This window comes from Nyctibius grandis, chromosome 13 (genome assembly GCF_013368605.1).
Source record: "Nyctibius grandis isolate bNycGra1 chromosome 13, bNycGra1.pri, whole genome shotgun sequence".
NCBI classification, from domain to species: domain Eukaryota; kingdom Metazoa; phylum Chordata; class Aves; order Nyctibiiformes; family Nyctibiidae; genus Nyctibius; species Nyctibius grandis.
In genome coordinates, this window is record NC_090670.1 from 15,295,200 (window position 1) to 15,310,489 (window position 15,290).

A 15,290-nucleotide genomic window follows, 5' to 3' on the forward strand; every position below is an offset into this window, starting at 1 on the left:
GCTAAGGACTGCCAAGACATGGCCTTGAAGGCAACAAAAGAGCAGCTCCAGGCATTACTAGAGCACACACAAAATTCTCAATTTTAAAAAGAACTAAATCTGCATCTCAATGTCTCATCCCAAGTCCAAGAGAAGGCAGGAAAGAACCTCATTTATTGTTTCCAGCACAGACATGGCCATTACTAATGACTCATAGAATTTTAACTTATGAAGGTGCCATTTCAATTCCTAAGGATAACATACCTGACAATGAAAGGAAGCTTTGATTATTGTAGCAAATCTAAAAGCACCCTCAAAATCCCCACTGTTACTACTTTAAAACTAGTTATTCACACCCTGCATTTGACTAGGTGGTCTTCATTCACTGTTAAATCTTCCTGGCATCCCCAATAATGCAGTGCTTTTTATGGGAAGTTCCTCAACACTAGTAATAATCTAAAAGGAAGACATATTTCTAGACTGGAAAACAAACAGAAGAAAAACAAGAAAACACCTAGCTCCATGCATACCAGGCATCAACAGCCTCAGCACCCTGCTGAATAAGAGCCATAGATCACTTTAATTAGAGCTGAACTAGCTCAATCAGTGAGAAGCACAAGAGAAAACCTAACCATACTGAACCGAGTCTTTCTGGTCCCACTGATGTACACTGTTAATGTTGCAGAGTTCAGAGATGCTAATAATTACTACCATACTTGTAGTAGCCAGAAAGTTGTGGGGTTTTTTTTAATTGGTATATTCCCCAAAATTTAGAAATTACTATTTACTGTAAATATCTGTTTCCCCTGGAACTGCCCTTGTGCCAGGAGGCTAAGCCATGCTAGACATCCCCCCCTGAACATTACCATTCACTTCCAGAGCTTGCCAGAGTTATTTGGGTGTTCTGGTTGTTTGGGGTTTTTTAAGTCCATTATTAATCAGTTACATTATGCCTGGCAAAATGTGCTTTTATAAGTTATCTTCATAAACACAACTCAACTGAAATCGTGGCTGCATAATAATAATAATAATAATAATAATAATAATAATAATAATAATAAAGCAAACCTACAAAGTTACAGTCTTAGTTCCTACATTACCTACAGGGGAGAAGGGTGGGGGTTGTAATAACAAAACATGCTTTCTTCTCTCCCTTTAAAGTTCACGAGGTGTTACGTACAGACTTTGCAGTTTGGCAGCTGTACCTCAAAACAGAAAATACTCTGTTCTCTGCTACTATTTCAATATGGAAAGGTCTCATACACAATGCAATAGATTCACAGCAGGCCCTTAGAAAATATTGTACCTTTAGTACCTTTCAGTAAACAGAGGACTTTAGAAGGAGAAAAATGAATACAACAAGCAATCCAAACAAATTTTAAAATAATTTCACGAATGGTTTCCCTTTCAGTAGGATAAAAAACTCTGGCTACTCTCTAAAACACTCAACTGATAGCCTACTTATTAGACAAAAATTAGTGTCCGTTCAACCATGAAAAAGACGAGCCATTATATGCCATAAGAGAGATCAAACTGACATCAGCTACTGTACATCTTGACACTTACTACATAATCAAAGTAAACTTTGCTATATGTGACTGATCTAATGTACCTGTCAGTTATCACCGTCTCTGCTCAGATGAGTTCATGTGTCACCTATATACAAGGGACAAAACAAATAAATAAATTGCAATGTTATCTCTTCAAGCTGCTCACACAGTAAGGGGAGGGTGCTTAGTATTCCGTAATGGAGTTAGGAGTAATTTACTGAGAGATAATTTCTTTTGGACCTAAAATCTCCTGCCTCCTGTGGAGCAGACAAATAGAACTATCTAACAGGAAATGGGGCATGATAATACTGCTCTTTAAATAGAACTAACAAAATGGAAATACAATAGGCATTACAAAATATACAGCTAACAGTTATCAACACCTTTGATGTTTTTATAGCTATTTACTGCAAGAGATTGTATTAGCTGCTCCAGCCTATTTTAATACAAGAAAAGTTTAACATGTTCTTTTAAAACATTTTTTTAAAAAAGTTAAGCCTCTGAAGTAGTACTGTCGGGTATCTGGGGAAACTGAGTATGAGGAGGGAAAGCCACTTTGTTGATGAAATAAAGATTTGGCTATCAGCTCCAACAGTGTTGTACACGATGGACTATAGTTGTAGTAGCCCTGATGGTTTAATCATCCAGCACTAACCTCCCTGTACCTGAACAGAGATGCAGCAGGGTGCAGAGGCCGGGGCACTCACCTGGGACTTGAGAGAGTGATTCTACTTCTGACTCTGCCCCTGCAGCTCCGCACACCTTAGGCAATACATTTCATCCTTTGCGCTGTCTGCAGAGCAGCCTCCTTAGGGAGAGGAGCATCGCTCACCCTGCTGCTTTACAGTGCCACCAGGATCCTGAGCCTCAGCACTGCCGTAAAACAGTCCCCAACATAAACCACTTCAGAAGTGATGGCCTGGGCCCCCTCTCAACTTGCAGAACTGATCTTTCCCAGTAAAGCTGGGAGGAGCTGAGTCAGCAGAAACAGCAGAACCAAGACTCAAGGAACCCTTCTCACAGCAGCGTCACTTCTATATCATCTCTTCTCTGTTGCTCTGTGTGAAAAGGCACAGATTTCAGACAGCAGAAAGCTCTGTCATGGCATTGCAAATCCGATTCCTAAAGAGATCCACTTCAGCTCACTTCTTTTACTGCCCTTCCTGGCTTCTTTGTGGGGGGTGCAGTCTATCCGCTACTGCACAGCCAATAAATGACACAATTAGGCATTGATACAGTAGACATCCTTACTGTAACAGGGGTCTTTTTTTATCCCCTCACCTTTTCTTTAAGCCATACTTTTAGCACCAGTTCCTGAACTTCAAAAGGAATAAAACAAGTCTGGAGGACTGGGAACTCCACCATGGCTCCTTGCTCAAAGTCATGTTGTGTTTAGATTTCTTCCTCATAAGAACTTACCAACTCTCCTCCAGTTTCCCAAACACAACTCCTCAGCACAGCACACTGCTGCCCCTTGCCTGCAGCCCCAAAGACAATAACCAAGGTCTTACTGGACAATTAAATTTGTCAAGCTGATTTTTTGGGGGTCATTTTACCTTTTTTCCTGCTTGATACATATAACTTCCTTTCCTTGTATTCCCTCGATTGCATCACTATACCAAAATCATCTTGGTTCTGGCCTCTCTTTTGTCTTTTCTCTTCTGTCCTGGGCCCTGTGATACCTCTCTAACCTGAAAAGATAAATCATCCAGGAACAAAATTGTTGCTATCGTAGAAAGTGAAATGACTGCAGCTACCCAAACCCAGCTTAGCTCTGCATCCTGGGTCAAGTTGAATCTCCAGCAACCCAGAATGCTGCTTTATAATAAAATTTTCAGGGCACTCTGTGCTGAGCTTCTTTCCAGAGCATCTCTTTTGTCCTTTTGGTTGGTGTCACTTCCCTCTCGGGGAACTTTTTCAGTATAACAAGCTATTTATCAATGCTGAATTCTCTGTGAAGTAGAAGAGGAGGGAAGATTCTCTTCAGTGGAAGATATTTAAAATATTTCACTTTCCAAGTAGCTCCGTGAATACAGGGAAGAAATACATAACTTAAACACAAGGAGTTACTGACCCAGAAGTGATTAGCATTAGCGTAAAGCTTTCAGACCCTTTTTCATCTTATTGATTCTAAGCAGAATAAATCCGTAAATGATAATAGGGCTCAATTTAAATTACCTACAGCAAGTGCTGCTTTTCAGCTCTCGTCAGACAATAATGCTGTTCAATCAGCTCTATTCTGTATGTACAAAGCAAATTAATGTGTATAAAACAGCCGTAACTCAGGCCAGTTTTCAACAAAAGAATCTTTTATGTAGCACACAACTGCCTTTTATTGACATGCTTTTAATTGAACCTATAATGCTATGTCCATATTCTACCTAATTATAGCAGAAAATACATACATCTTTCAAAATACTGACCATATCTTTCCCTTTGTAAAGTTTCCAGAAACTTTACCAGGGTAGAGAATGTGTTCTCAGTTAAGCCCAGATTTGTTTAGAAACACTAAAGGGGCATAAGAAGACACTTCCAAGTACATTGCAGCCAAGCAGCCTCTCAAGGACAATGACATTAGCACACTGAATCGGCAAGGCCAGTTCCTCACTCCTTGAATCCAGTCTGTAAACGTGCCTCTGAAAAGCAAGTCAGAAGGCACTGCAGCATGTGACAGCGATAGAGAAGCCTCCAGTTTGGAAGAGTTGTTTAAGCAACTCATTTATGTTTCAAAAGGGGATCTTTAGTGTGTCTTACTTTCTTTACTTGTGTTGCTTAGTTTACCAGGGAACAGGCAAGTCCCAGGAAGCCAGGATACTACTTCTTTAAAGGGTGAGCTCCTGGGACAACAGAAGCAGTGATGGCAGGAAACAAAGAATTAAAGGTGAACTCTGGAAAATACACCTGGGTCAATCCAAGACATTTGCCCAGTGGGATTATCTTTGTAAGGGCAGCAATGCCAGTGGTGGGGAAGGTTACTTGCACTTGTCTCTGGCATTTCAACCCTGATGGCTTAGAAAGAGCTAGTGGGGGATTCTGCAGAGATGAAGGAGGACAGAGCACAGGCCTTTTATTTCCATTTTGACGTTGCCAAGTCCAGACTTGCTGCGGGTAGGAAAAATCCTGTTGACAACTTCCATAGCCTTTGCAATAAAGCCTCAACCTAAGACCACAGCACATACTCTTCTTTAAGAACACGTGTGCCATACCATGGTTACCAGTAAAGAGCAAATACACCTGAGGCTAAAATCAACTACACTGTTGGCATCAATTTTAACATTGTACATTGACAATTAGTCCATTTTATTGCCAGGCTCTTCTGACAGGTCTGCGCTCCACTGACATTATGCATTGGACCCCTATCTAGCATTTCGCTTTAAAGATTCTTCCTATTAACCAGTCACCCCAAACACAGATTAAGTGAATGGCATGAACTCAGCCACTCTTACGGGCACACAGATGCAGCAAGTAGCTCGGAACAGCACACAGAAAGGCAAGTTCTTTAGCAGTAGACAAATACTCCTCCTGATCAACACACACATACACAAGAAATCTGTAGTGTAAATGATTCAGCTACGCTTCCTGCTTTACGATCACACTTGCCTGGCATTCAGATGAGCAGCTGAAGTGTGCTAGCCAGGGCTCCTGCTCAGTGCACCAGCTCTCTACGTGAGTGACCTTCTCTTCCTCTCTCTTCACTTTTCCTTTCTTGAGAAGTTTGTCAGGCACTGCAATTAAAAGTCTGTGACCACTAGTGGAGTTAAAGTAAATGGATGTTTAATGTCTCAGGGGAAAGATTTAAGATGTGTATTGAGATGTATTTACCGAAGATTTCACTAATTCAAATAAATCAAGTTAAAATTACAGACTAGACTGGCTACTGTCAGTTTTCTGAAAACCCTTCCATTCAAAAAAAGCAAATAAAAATCGTAAGTTCATTTGTCTTTTGCTTTTTGACTGGGAGCAGAACTGACATTGATGTTGTGGTGAAAGACATTAGTATTTAACTACTTGAAGAAATTCACATTACCACAGTGTCCTTTTAAATTGCTGTACTTATGTTCGCCACATAAGTTGCTATTAGCAACTGTAAAACCCAAGAAAACCCCTTATATTACTGTCTTGAACATCACAAGGGTTTATTGTACTAAATTCTTTGGAGCTTTCTTCACTCAATAGTTGAAATAAAATTAAAATGCTATCCCTGAAAAAAACCTATTTCTTCCAAGTATATATATCCTTTACTGTAAAAACAGACTTTAAAAGCTAATGTAGCTGACAGGTAATCTCCAAGTTTTATATCATGAAGTAAAACAAGTCCTTGTGAGAATACTGACTCACCCTTTAAACTTCACTTTCCAGCTTTTAAGCTAAATAAGAGCACATTGCTAAAATCCTTATATTGAAGTGATTGTTTTCTCTGAAGCATGTGATAGTTCCTGTTTGCCCTCCATCAATGTATTTTTTTTGCATGTCACTTTTCCAAATTTGTATTACCATAAAGATCTAAAGGAGTAGGGTTTAGATGCTATATATTTAAAGATGAAGCAAAGATTTTATCTAGGACAGATCAAACATTTTAAGATAAGCTGTCATTAAATATTTAAGTAATGCTTCTCTAAGAATGAGTGACTCCACCTGATGTTTAAAACAAAGTAATTTTTTAAATGTCTGCTTTACTAAATAGAAAACGTGTCTAACGTTCAGATTTGGTGGACAGAGCTTTCCATTCGGCTAAACAACATACTACTGAAATGCCAAACAAAATACTTGTTCCTAAAACAATCACACTCATCATTAACAACACAGAGTGACAACATGGTTCAAATAAAAGAAAAAAAACCCAAACACCTGGCAACATGCCAGCAGATTCTCATTTACCATACTCTTTACACAAGAGGATCAAATTAACAACTCGAAGAAGAAAAGGTCCAATCTAGTAGCACTGTAGTATTAAAGAAGGAATAGATAAGTCAGGAAGAAGGTTGGAGGGTCCTGCTTCCCATTCTGCTCAACATGTGGCAGGATCTTCATTAGCTCACAGCATCTGCAGTTTCCCCCTCTCTGAACTGGGGCAGTTACACCTCTCCCACTTGCAGGAACGAACATAGGGTCAACCAGCTTTGGTACAGATGCAGCTTGGTGCTCTGTGTATGCAACATACTTAAATACACCCACTTAACCCTATTCAGGTAACACAAGATAAACAAAAGCTTCAGAGGATGGAGTTCTTTCACTGACGTCATTAAAAAATGCTTACCTCTTTCACTGCCAATTAATACCTAAAAATTTAACTAGTCCCAAAACTTCCCTTTATGAAGTTTAAAGTTTATTGCCTCGCACCAACAGAATTCCTTGCACATGTTCCATTAGGCTCCAGTATCAGTAATATTCTTTATGGTACTTTAGTCAGTGGGACACAGCTCTTTAGTAAATAACCATGGGTGAGGAACAAGATAACAGCGACAAGAAGAGGAAAAGTCAGCTCTGAATGGCAGGAAGTTGTTCACGTGTGCATCTAGCTAGGTGAGCTTATCAGTTTGGAAGATATGCTTCCCTCAACAGCACCAATACACTTCACTAAAGAAATGTGGTTAAATATGCCTTCAGGAATGGGATGAAATATTGCTGAAATGGGCCTTTCAGGTCTGACTTTAAAGCATCAAATCCTACCGTATGGAGTCAAACAGGGACCAAAACTCCTTTTTCTCTTCCACAAGCACTCTTACTAAGACCTCCAAAAATATTTTTTTAAAAATTTAAAATAATTATAGCTGGCCTCAGATTCTTCTTAACTTTTACTTATTTTTCTGGCAGTACTGAAAAAAAAAGGTCTAGATTACTAGATCTTCCTGCTTAAATTATTTTTTCTAGTCTCAGCAGAACAGATCCTAGATTTCCATGCTTTTCTGCATGTAAAAACTGTTCGTTTCTTCTGACACAGAGGACCTAGGTTTAGTTCAGTCATTACGTTCATTTTTCTAATGCATTCCAGGTCTCTGGAGACAGGTGGTTCAGGACAGAGAGAGATAAATATAGCTGCTTCTCCATGGAGCATTCTGTTGCCTCAGGTTTCCAAATCCAAATTAAGTAGTTAATGATTTATGTATACAGTGAGCATTAGCATCTTTGTGCCACGTTAGTCATCAGATCACAAGTGGCTCTAAAGAGGCTTTAGTCAAACAAATGAATATTGGGTTGAATGATTCAGCTTACCTCGTGTAAACAGTTCCAGCATGTTCACATTGATCAGCACTAAACTGCAGAGGCAGTAGTCTCAGTTGTAAGGTTAAAGAAAAAAAACCCAACACTACCACAGAAGCAGCAACGAGTCCTTGGCTCTTTTTTAAATTCAAGTTTTATCACACTGGTATGCCCTTCTCCAGATGTATTATCCAAGGTTGCAAGCATTCACTGTAGGTAGTGTTTTTAATAAAGCTTCACTGATGCCATTATGAAATTGTAGGACTGTGTCTCTTCTGAGACCCTGAACACATACCCTCTAAATCCATAACCAGAGGCCAGCTATATTTATGCACGCATGCAGGTATTAATGATTTTTTTTAAGTAATTTCCTGGTGCAGAAATCTAACTCAGACTTTGTAGACACCAAGCAGGCAATACAGGGTAGGTGTGAATTCTTCCTCACTAAACCTTCTGGTTGTACATATTGCTCTTTAAACCAAAGTTTCCTCTGAGGGTTGTTGGGTTGTTTTTTTCTGTCTCAGATCTGATACTCAACATGAATCCTTCTATCACCTTAGCAATATACACAGATCAGCAAAAATATCATTTTGGATAAGATAGCATCTAGCTATATCATCAGTGCCTGTAACTTAACCTTTTTCAACCTTCAGTTACAGAGCTGGCTTACTCTGCCTATGCCAGGTTTTGTTCTGCTGAGAACGTCTCTCTAGAGTCCCAAACAAAATCAACAATCTTTGCTGAGTGAGTAATTGCTTTTTTGCTCTTTTCAGTACTGCCCTACATTACGCAGCCTGTTATTTCATTTTGCTATTTCCTACATGTGAGAAAACATGAACTATACTGTGCCTTCTGCCTGCTCTACTACATGGTGCAAAAATAGCTTAATTATAGACTATATAGATATTTCCCCAATATTGGAATAATCATCAGTACTACCTAATCAAGGCACATTTACCCCAGCAGAGCCTTTTTGGGCTTCTGTCACGAAACACAATATCCAATTATTACACCAGAAATCATCCAACTCTTAAGTTTTGTTTCACTGGGAAACCTTTACAATGTTTACAATGTTTTGTATTCTTAACACCCCCATCCTTCTCCAGGCATGTTCACAGCGGGCATTTCTACTATTCTGAAGCACGGTACAAGTACGACTCGCCTTCACCTTCAGCCTTTATTTCTGGTAACGAGCAGAGGCCCTGGTTAAGATTGCAGTGCTGAGTGCAGTAGAGAGAAATCTGAAGAAAGAAGCTTCACTTTCAACACAACAGCTGAATAGTAAAGAGGAATAACAACAAAGCCCACTGCCAAGAGACAGAGCAAAAGAACACGAGACATTAGGCATCTCCTTTCCAGGCCTAGTGCTCTATTTGCTGGACCACGGAGGCAGATCCTCGCCATTATGACACTGTCGAATAAGGGAAGCCATACAAAAAATTAAAAATACAACATCCTAACATGTTGATTCCTGTTCTTGAGGAATGCAAGTCTAGGCAAAGAATGGTATAGCTCCTTTTAGACCTTTTCTTCTCTTGGGGAGGGGGTGCTGCAAGGGTTTACTGTTTCTTAACATAAAGCAATTAAGGAAAGTTTTCTTGGAGACAATGACTATCCCTTTCCATAAACACTCTTTAGCAGTGCATTTTAAGGAAACCATTCTGATGGCATCCAACTAGAAATGCAGTGCTATCACAGCATGGGTTTACCCTGCAAACATAAAGCAAAATTGTCCCAAAAGTAGAGTTAAGAGTACTTGTCAACTTGCAGAGATGGCCTCAAAAAGAAAAATTCAGAAGCAACTAGAATAATACTGATTTTCAAGGTTAAATTAGTATTGTTTTGCAGATGCAAGGTCATTACTGCAAATGGTTTGGCTTGACCAAGTAGAATAATTAAGTTTCAAAGAAGGGAATGGTTACAAAAAAAACAAAAAAATTTTTTTCTCTTTTTTGCCTATACTCTCCTTTAGGTAAACTGACATCATAAGTCCTTTAACAGCCCTGTTCAGCTGTATTCCCAGTCCCACACTGACAACAAGGCAATTCTCCAAATGCAGAGAAGATAAATGGAGTTAATGCCACTAAGCAAACATAACATTTTTGTTGTACTGTGATCATAGATGAGTCACTAAATAAAATGATTAATCACAAATCAATGTTACTAGGCTCATTTAGAGATGATTCTCCCTTTGCAAAGCAGGTAGAAGCTCTAAAATCATAGGCTAATGCGTTTATTCTAGCTGTAGCAGTCTCGTTATTGGTCTTAAGCATCAGAGCCTGCAGGAAATTTGTGCGCAATTAAGCTAAAGTGATGACCTCCTTATAGACATTTTGGCACTTTTTTATCTGATAGTGTGTTGTGTAAATACATAAATGAATTGAAGCATTACATAGAAATTACAGCTAATGCAATACTAAGAAAAATAGACGTATACCAGAATTTTAATACATATGCCAATAAGGTATCTAGACCATAAATTACACTCATTTTATCAGTCTGCAAATGGGTTTATCAGTCCACAAATGGGTTTGTACTAAGATTTCAGACTGCTTCATTTTCGGTTGACTAACATTTCTAACTTCTACAAACAGTTTTATGATCTAAATTGTTTCAGGAGGAAGTGCATGGATTTGTTGAGCGACATGTTTATAAGTCATACACACACTGTGGATACTTTCTATTTGGTAAATAAATTCACCTTATTTAAATATTAAGCAGGAAAAAAATTCTTTCAAACTTCATAAAGGCTTGCTATCACCACAATGCTTTTTTTCTCACCTTGAATTTAATGAAATTAAATACTCGCATAGACTCATGTATGTATCTTTCTGTCTACCTAATCTGTCCATAAAAATAATTCCTGGAGTGATCACTTCCAACCTACAAAGGTTAATTTTCCAGGGCAAAAGATTGTACCAGTCCTCGACATGACAGGCCCTGGATCCCTGTACTACCAGCCAGGGACTATTTCAAAGCAGAGCTGGCGGAATAGCAAACATGATTTAAAGAACATTAAATAAATGCATGGCAATTTGATCAACTTTAGTCTTCAATTATGCTTTCAGAAGGGAGGCATTAGTAAAATAGAATAAATATACTCGTGACTGTATGGTGAAAGTCATATAGTCAGCAACATGATTCACAAGTTTTTAGACCCTCCTAAGACACACACTGGTTTTGCTCTGCTCGGCAGTTCATGTGTAATACTAGGAACTGCACAGCCATCCACCAGGTTTACACTGACACTGCAGTGAGATTCTCCACAATGTAGCAGTGTTAATGAAGGGATGTGGTGGCAAGGTCCCCAAGTTGCTCTATGTTCTAGCAGAGCAGAGAGGAGTTACTAAGCAGAACCATCCAAGCGTTGTGAGGTCCTAAGCAAAAATAATCTACAGTAACTGCTAAGCAGCTCACACTGCTCTTGCCAGAAAGTACCAGCCAGGTAGTGAACACACCACTGTGCTCAGGCTCAGGAAAAAGGTCAAGTACAAGATCTTGGGACATGCACAAAACTGTCCTGCATGTGGAGCATTTATTGCTCAAAGAATACACCTGTCATTAACAGTTCTTGCTTGCTTACAGTGCTCAAGATAGTAATTGATGCTTTACACCTTTAGATACCTCTTGAATGCAGGAGACATCAAATCCACAAAGTGATCTAAACTATGTCTGAAAGAAGCTGTCCATCCATGAAAATTGACCAGCTACTAAAACGAACTTGTCTCAGCTCTTCCTTTGCTCCTACTATGCGCAATGTCAGGTGAAACAAAACCCTGTGACTAATCTATTTATTTCCACACTGAGCAAAGAAAGCAAGGGCTAAATCAACTGCCTTTAAACTAACTAAGAATGGAAACAAATAACAAGAAATGAGAATTACCTCAATAACTAGGAGGGTCTACAATGAATTAAAAATGTATTTTCAGCAACTCCCGTGATGAACTACCACGTTGTACTTGCTACTTACTGTTTTCAGGAAGTATAGACAGGAACTAGGTGACAAGAAAAACAAGTTAAGAGAGCTATGTAGACAACAGGAGCTATAAGTCACATTTTCAAGCTCTTTACTCTGCAATCTTAATTTAAAACTTTACTCTCTCCTTTCAAGATTATTTGGGCACACATTTTCCCTAGGGGAGACATCCTAGAATTAACGACTTACGAATCTGCTACCGAGAGCCTGAGTAGGAAGCGAACCTTCACAGGAGCCATGTTACAGACAGGCATCTATATAGACATTGAAGTGCTATTTTGAACTTCGCACAGCAGCTTTCAGACCATTTGCTCTGTATTTTTCCCCTTTTACAAGCCATCAATAAGGAGGGATAAGCAAAGCTGAACAGGAGAAAGTATCTCTCTACTATAGTAGCGTGACAATTTTAAACCAAAGACCTTATAAAGCCATACACTGAGCAAAGATTGATCTAAAGAAGTATTTCACTTGAGGACTAGAACTTGTATTCCCTTTTGCATTTTGTTTTTACGACAGCTACTGACACAGAGATAGAAGAGGATGACAGTCACGAGCATATCTGCACAATCCCATACGAGTGCTCAAAGCCTTCCTAATTCTGCACAGGACCGGTAAAAGCTTGACTTCCCAGAATGAACCTGAGATTCCAGAGAGAACTCCTCACATGTTCCCTGCAGTTATAATATGTGTTTGTAAGCTTTTTTAAAGCTAGCAATAATTGTCAGACAAGGCGGGGGGGCGGGGGGGGGAAAGACTTAACTACACAACAGCTCCCATTGAAGCAGTATTTTCCTTGCTCCAAACGAAGCCCAATTCAGAAGTTATCATTCAAAAAAATAAAGGTAGTCAAGCTACATCTCTCCCCTACCTCCCAGGGACAGACAGGTGTCTACATTATGAGACTCAGCACATTAAAAGCTGACTGCTTATTTTCTATCATTACCTAATATTTTCAACTGCAACATTCTCAGCCCACATTGAGGAATGCTGAATTTGAAACAGAGACCAGGAAATTTGAAGCAGATATACAATGTGTATACAAAAGTTAACATTATATAGGAATATACTTCCATCTTTCAATTGCAATAAGCAGTACCAGGCAGGAATTAGCAATGACCACAAACAGAAAAAGCCAATTTTTCTTTAGACACTGGAAATGTTATCATTGTAAAACTAACTCTTAATAGACACATTCCTCCTTCAAAAACAGCATAAGAGAAGAAGCAAATCCCCCTAATATTTTTTAATAGGACACAACAGAATAAAGGAAAGTGTTTGTAGCAAAGCAACGGTGGCAGCTGTAGTCTCAAAGGCGAATAGATGACTACAGTGGTCCCTCTAGTGGCAATAGACCCGGGTGAGTTACCCACCTTCTGTCAAAAATCACAGCAACTTGGTGTCAAACTCTAAATTTCAGCTTCAGTAATATATCTTCTTTCTTCGAGAAACTTTGTAGCAATACAGAAGGTACTTCAACTGCAGTAGCATCAGAAAGACTCTACAGCCAAGACGAATTATCACCCTTAAGCCTCGGGAGTGTGGTCTACATGACAAGAAGCAAGTTTTTACACCAGTGATGCTGCCAAGTGTAAGCCACTACAGCATGTAGAAAAGAGCACAAAATGATGACTCAGATCAGAAATGTGGATTTGAATTTAAATTCCATCTCAGCACCAGGGAAACCATTTACAAGAGAGGAATGTTCTGAAAGGAGGTGAAAAAAAAAGTTTACTATTGGGTAGGACACGGGATACTTAGGTGCACATACAAAGGATCTCCAGAAACCAGAGATCCTATTTCTGTACTGGGAAATCCTAATTATTTCTGTACTGGGAAATATTTGGATCAAGTGTACAGTTCAGGCCAGTAGTAAGAGAGGGCTGAGGACAGGAAGATCATAGCCAATGCCATCTTTCCCTATCAATTTCGTAAAGGAAGTTTATCCATTTGTTTTGCCCAGCATGGAAATTTTGGTTCAGCTTGTGCCCAAATGGTGTTTGGCCATCAAATGAGACCTTCTTATTGCAGTGAAACTTGTTACACTTGAGAGAGAAATGAAGGAATGTTTAAGGAGGGATAATAAGAGATCCATAACATGTTTAGTTGTGACCACATGACCTCACCTGACAGATAGGCAGCTGTTTGCTCATCCATGCAACTATTACCTCGGTAATGAGCTGCTGCAACAGGATTTACTGGGAAAGTTCAGAAGTCCAAAGCACAGCAGACCAGTTCACCAAGATCCTGTGATTCAGAAAGCATAAGCATCCACTTCCCTGCGGCTTCTAGGTGCTATCCAGGGAGCGAGTCCTTACAACAAGCAACCACCGTAACAGGTCAAGGTCCTTGGCAACATCTCAATTTGTTTTGCTGCGAAACACTCTGGGCTGTCACTCACCTTCAGGTGAAAATAGACAAAAATCACAAGCAGGTTGCTGAAGTGAAGGCAAAGCACCACAAGAGCAATAGCTTCTGCAGTTACATTCTGCAGCCTCCCAGTCGCAGACTCCACAACAATTAAAGGTCTTGGACAGTTTGACAAGCCCTGCTGTGACATGCACTGTTTCTGCACTCGTCTGTCCCTCTCCATCCCTCAACATTTACAGAAACAGGCTGGGATGGTAACAATTGGTCAATTTTAACTTCTGTAGGAGTTTGATGAGAATCAACTTCTATAAGTGTTTCATGAGCCTTAGCTGGGATGAACAAGGCAGCTGATATCCCTGAGATGCTGCAGGAGACCTTCTGAACACTGAAGAATACATCCTTATGCCAGCTATTCTCTTCTCAGGTTTTCAGGACTTTTCTGCTGGATTCCGAGGGGAAAAAGGAATTTTCATAATATCATACCTGAAACTTCACTATTGCAGCAGGCAAATTTGGTTCAGGGGCAACACAAAATATACAGGCTGGCAAGTGTCCTCGCTGTAGCCTATACAAACACTGGTGACTGCAAAGCCATTGCCACTGCCACGTCCTTGCTGATGCCGCATGTCTTGGTGTGCATCACTGCAGCTTCTGGAATCCCCGAGCATACCTGCTTCTGCTGTAGCAAATGAGACCTGGATTTACAATAGTGACACACAGGTACCTGCATGATATAAGAGCGTGGTCGGTTGTCAGCTTCGAAGTCCCATTAGGGATTTTAAACATCACAGGATAGGTTGTGGTTTGATGGCTATGGGTATAGCAAAAGAAGATTCAGAGTTATTGCTGGCAACAAGTGATTAGACTTCCTATATACTATATACAGCTATATAGTATATAGCATATATATAAAAATATAGCATATACAAAAAAATCCTCTGGCACAGAAATCGAAACTAAGGACGGACAGACAGCTTTCAGTACAAGATGTTGAGTTACATCATTCACAATAAATAACTGTTTTCCTATGAAACAATTCTGATCAGATTTTGTGGATAACAAACCACACTAGTTAAGGAGGGACTGATTTGCTTTCTGTCACAAAGAACAGTTAACATGTGCCGCTTCATTTGCATTCTGCCTGAACAGTGAGTATGTAAGCCCTATATATGAATCCCCCTGCTCTGAAGAAGGTACCACATAGTTTCACCAGAATA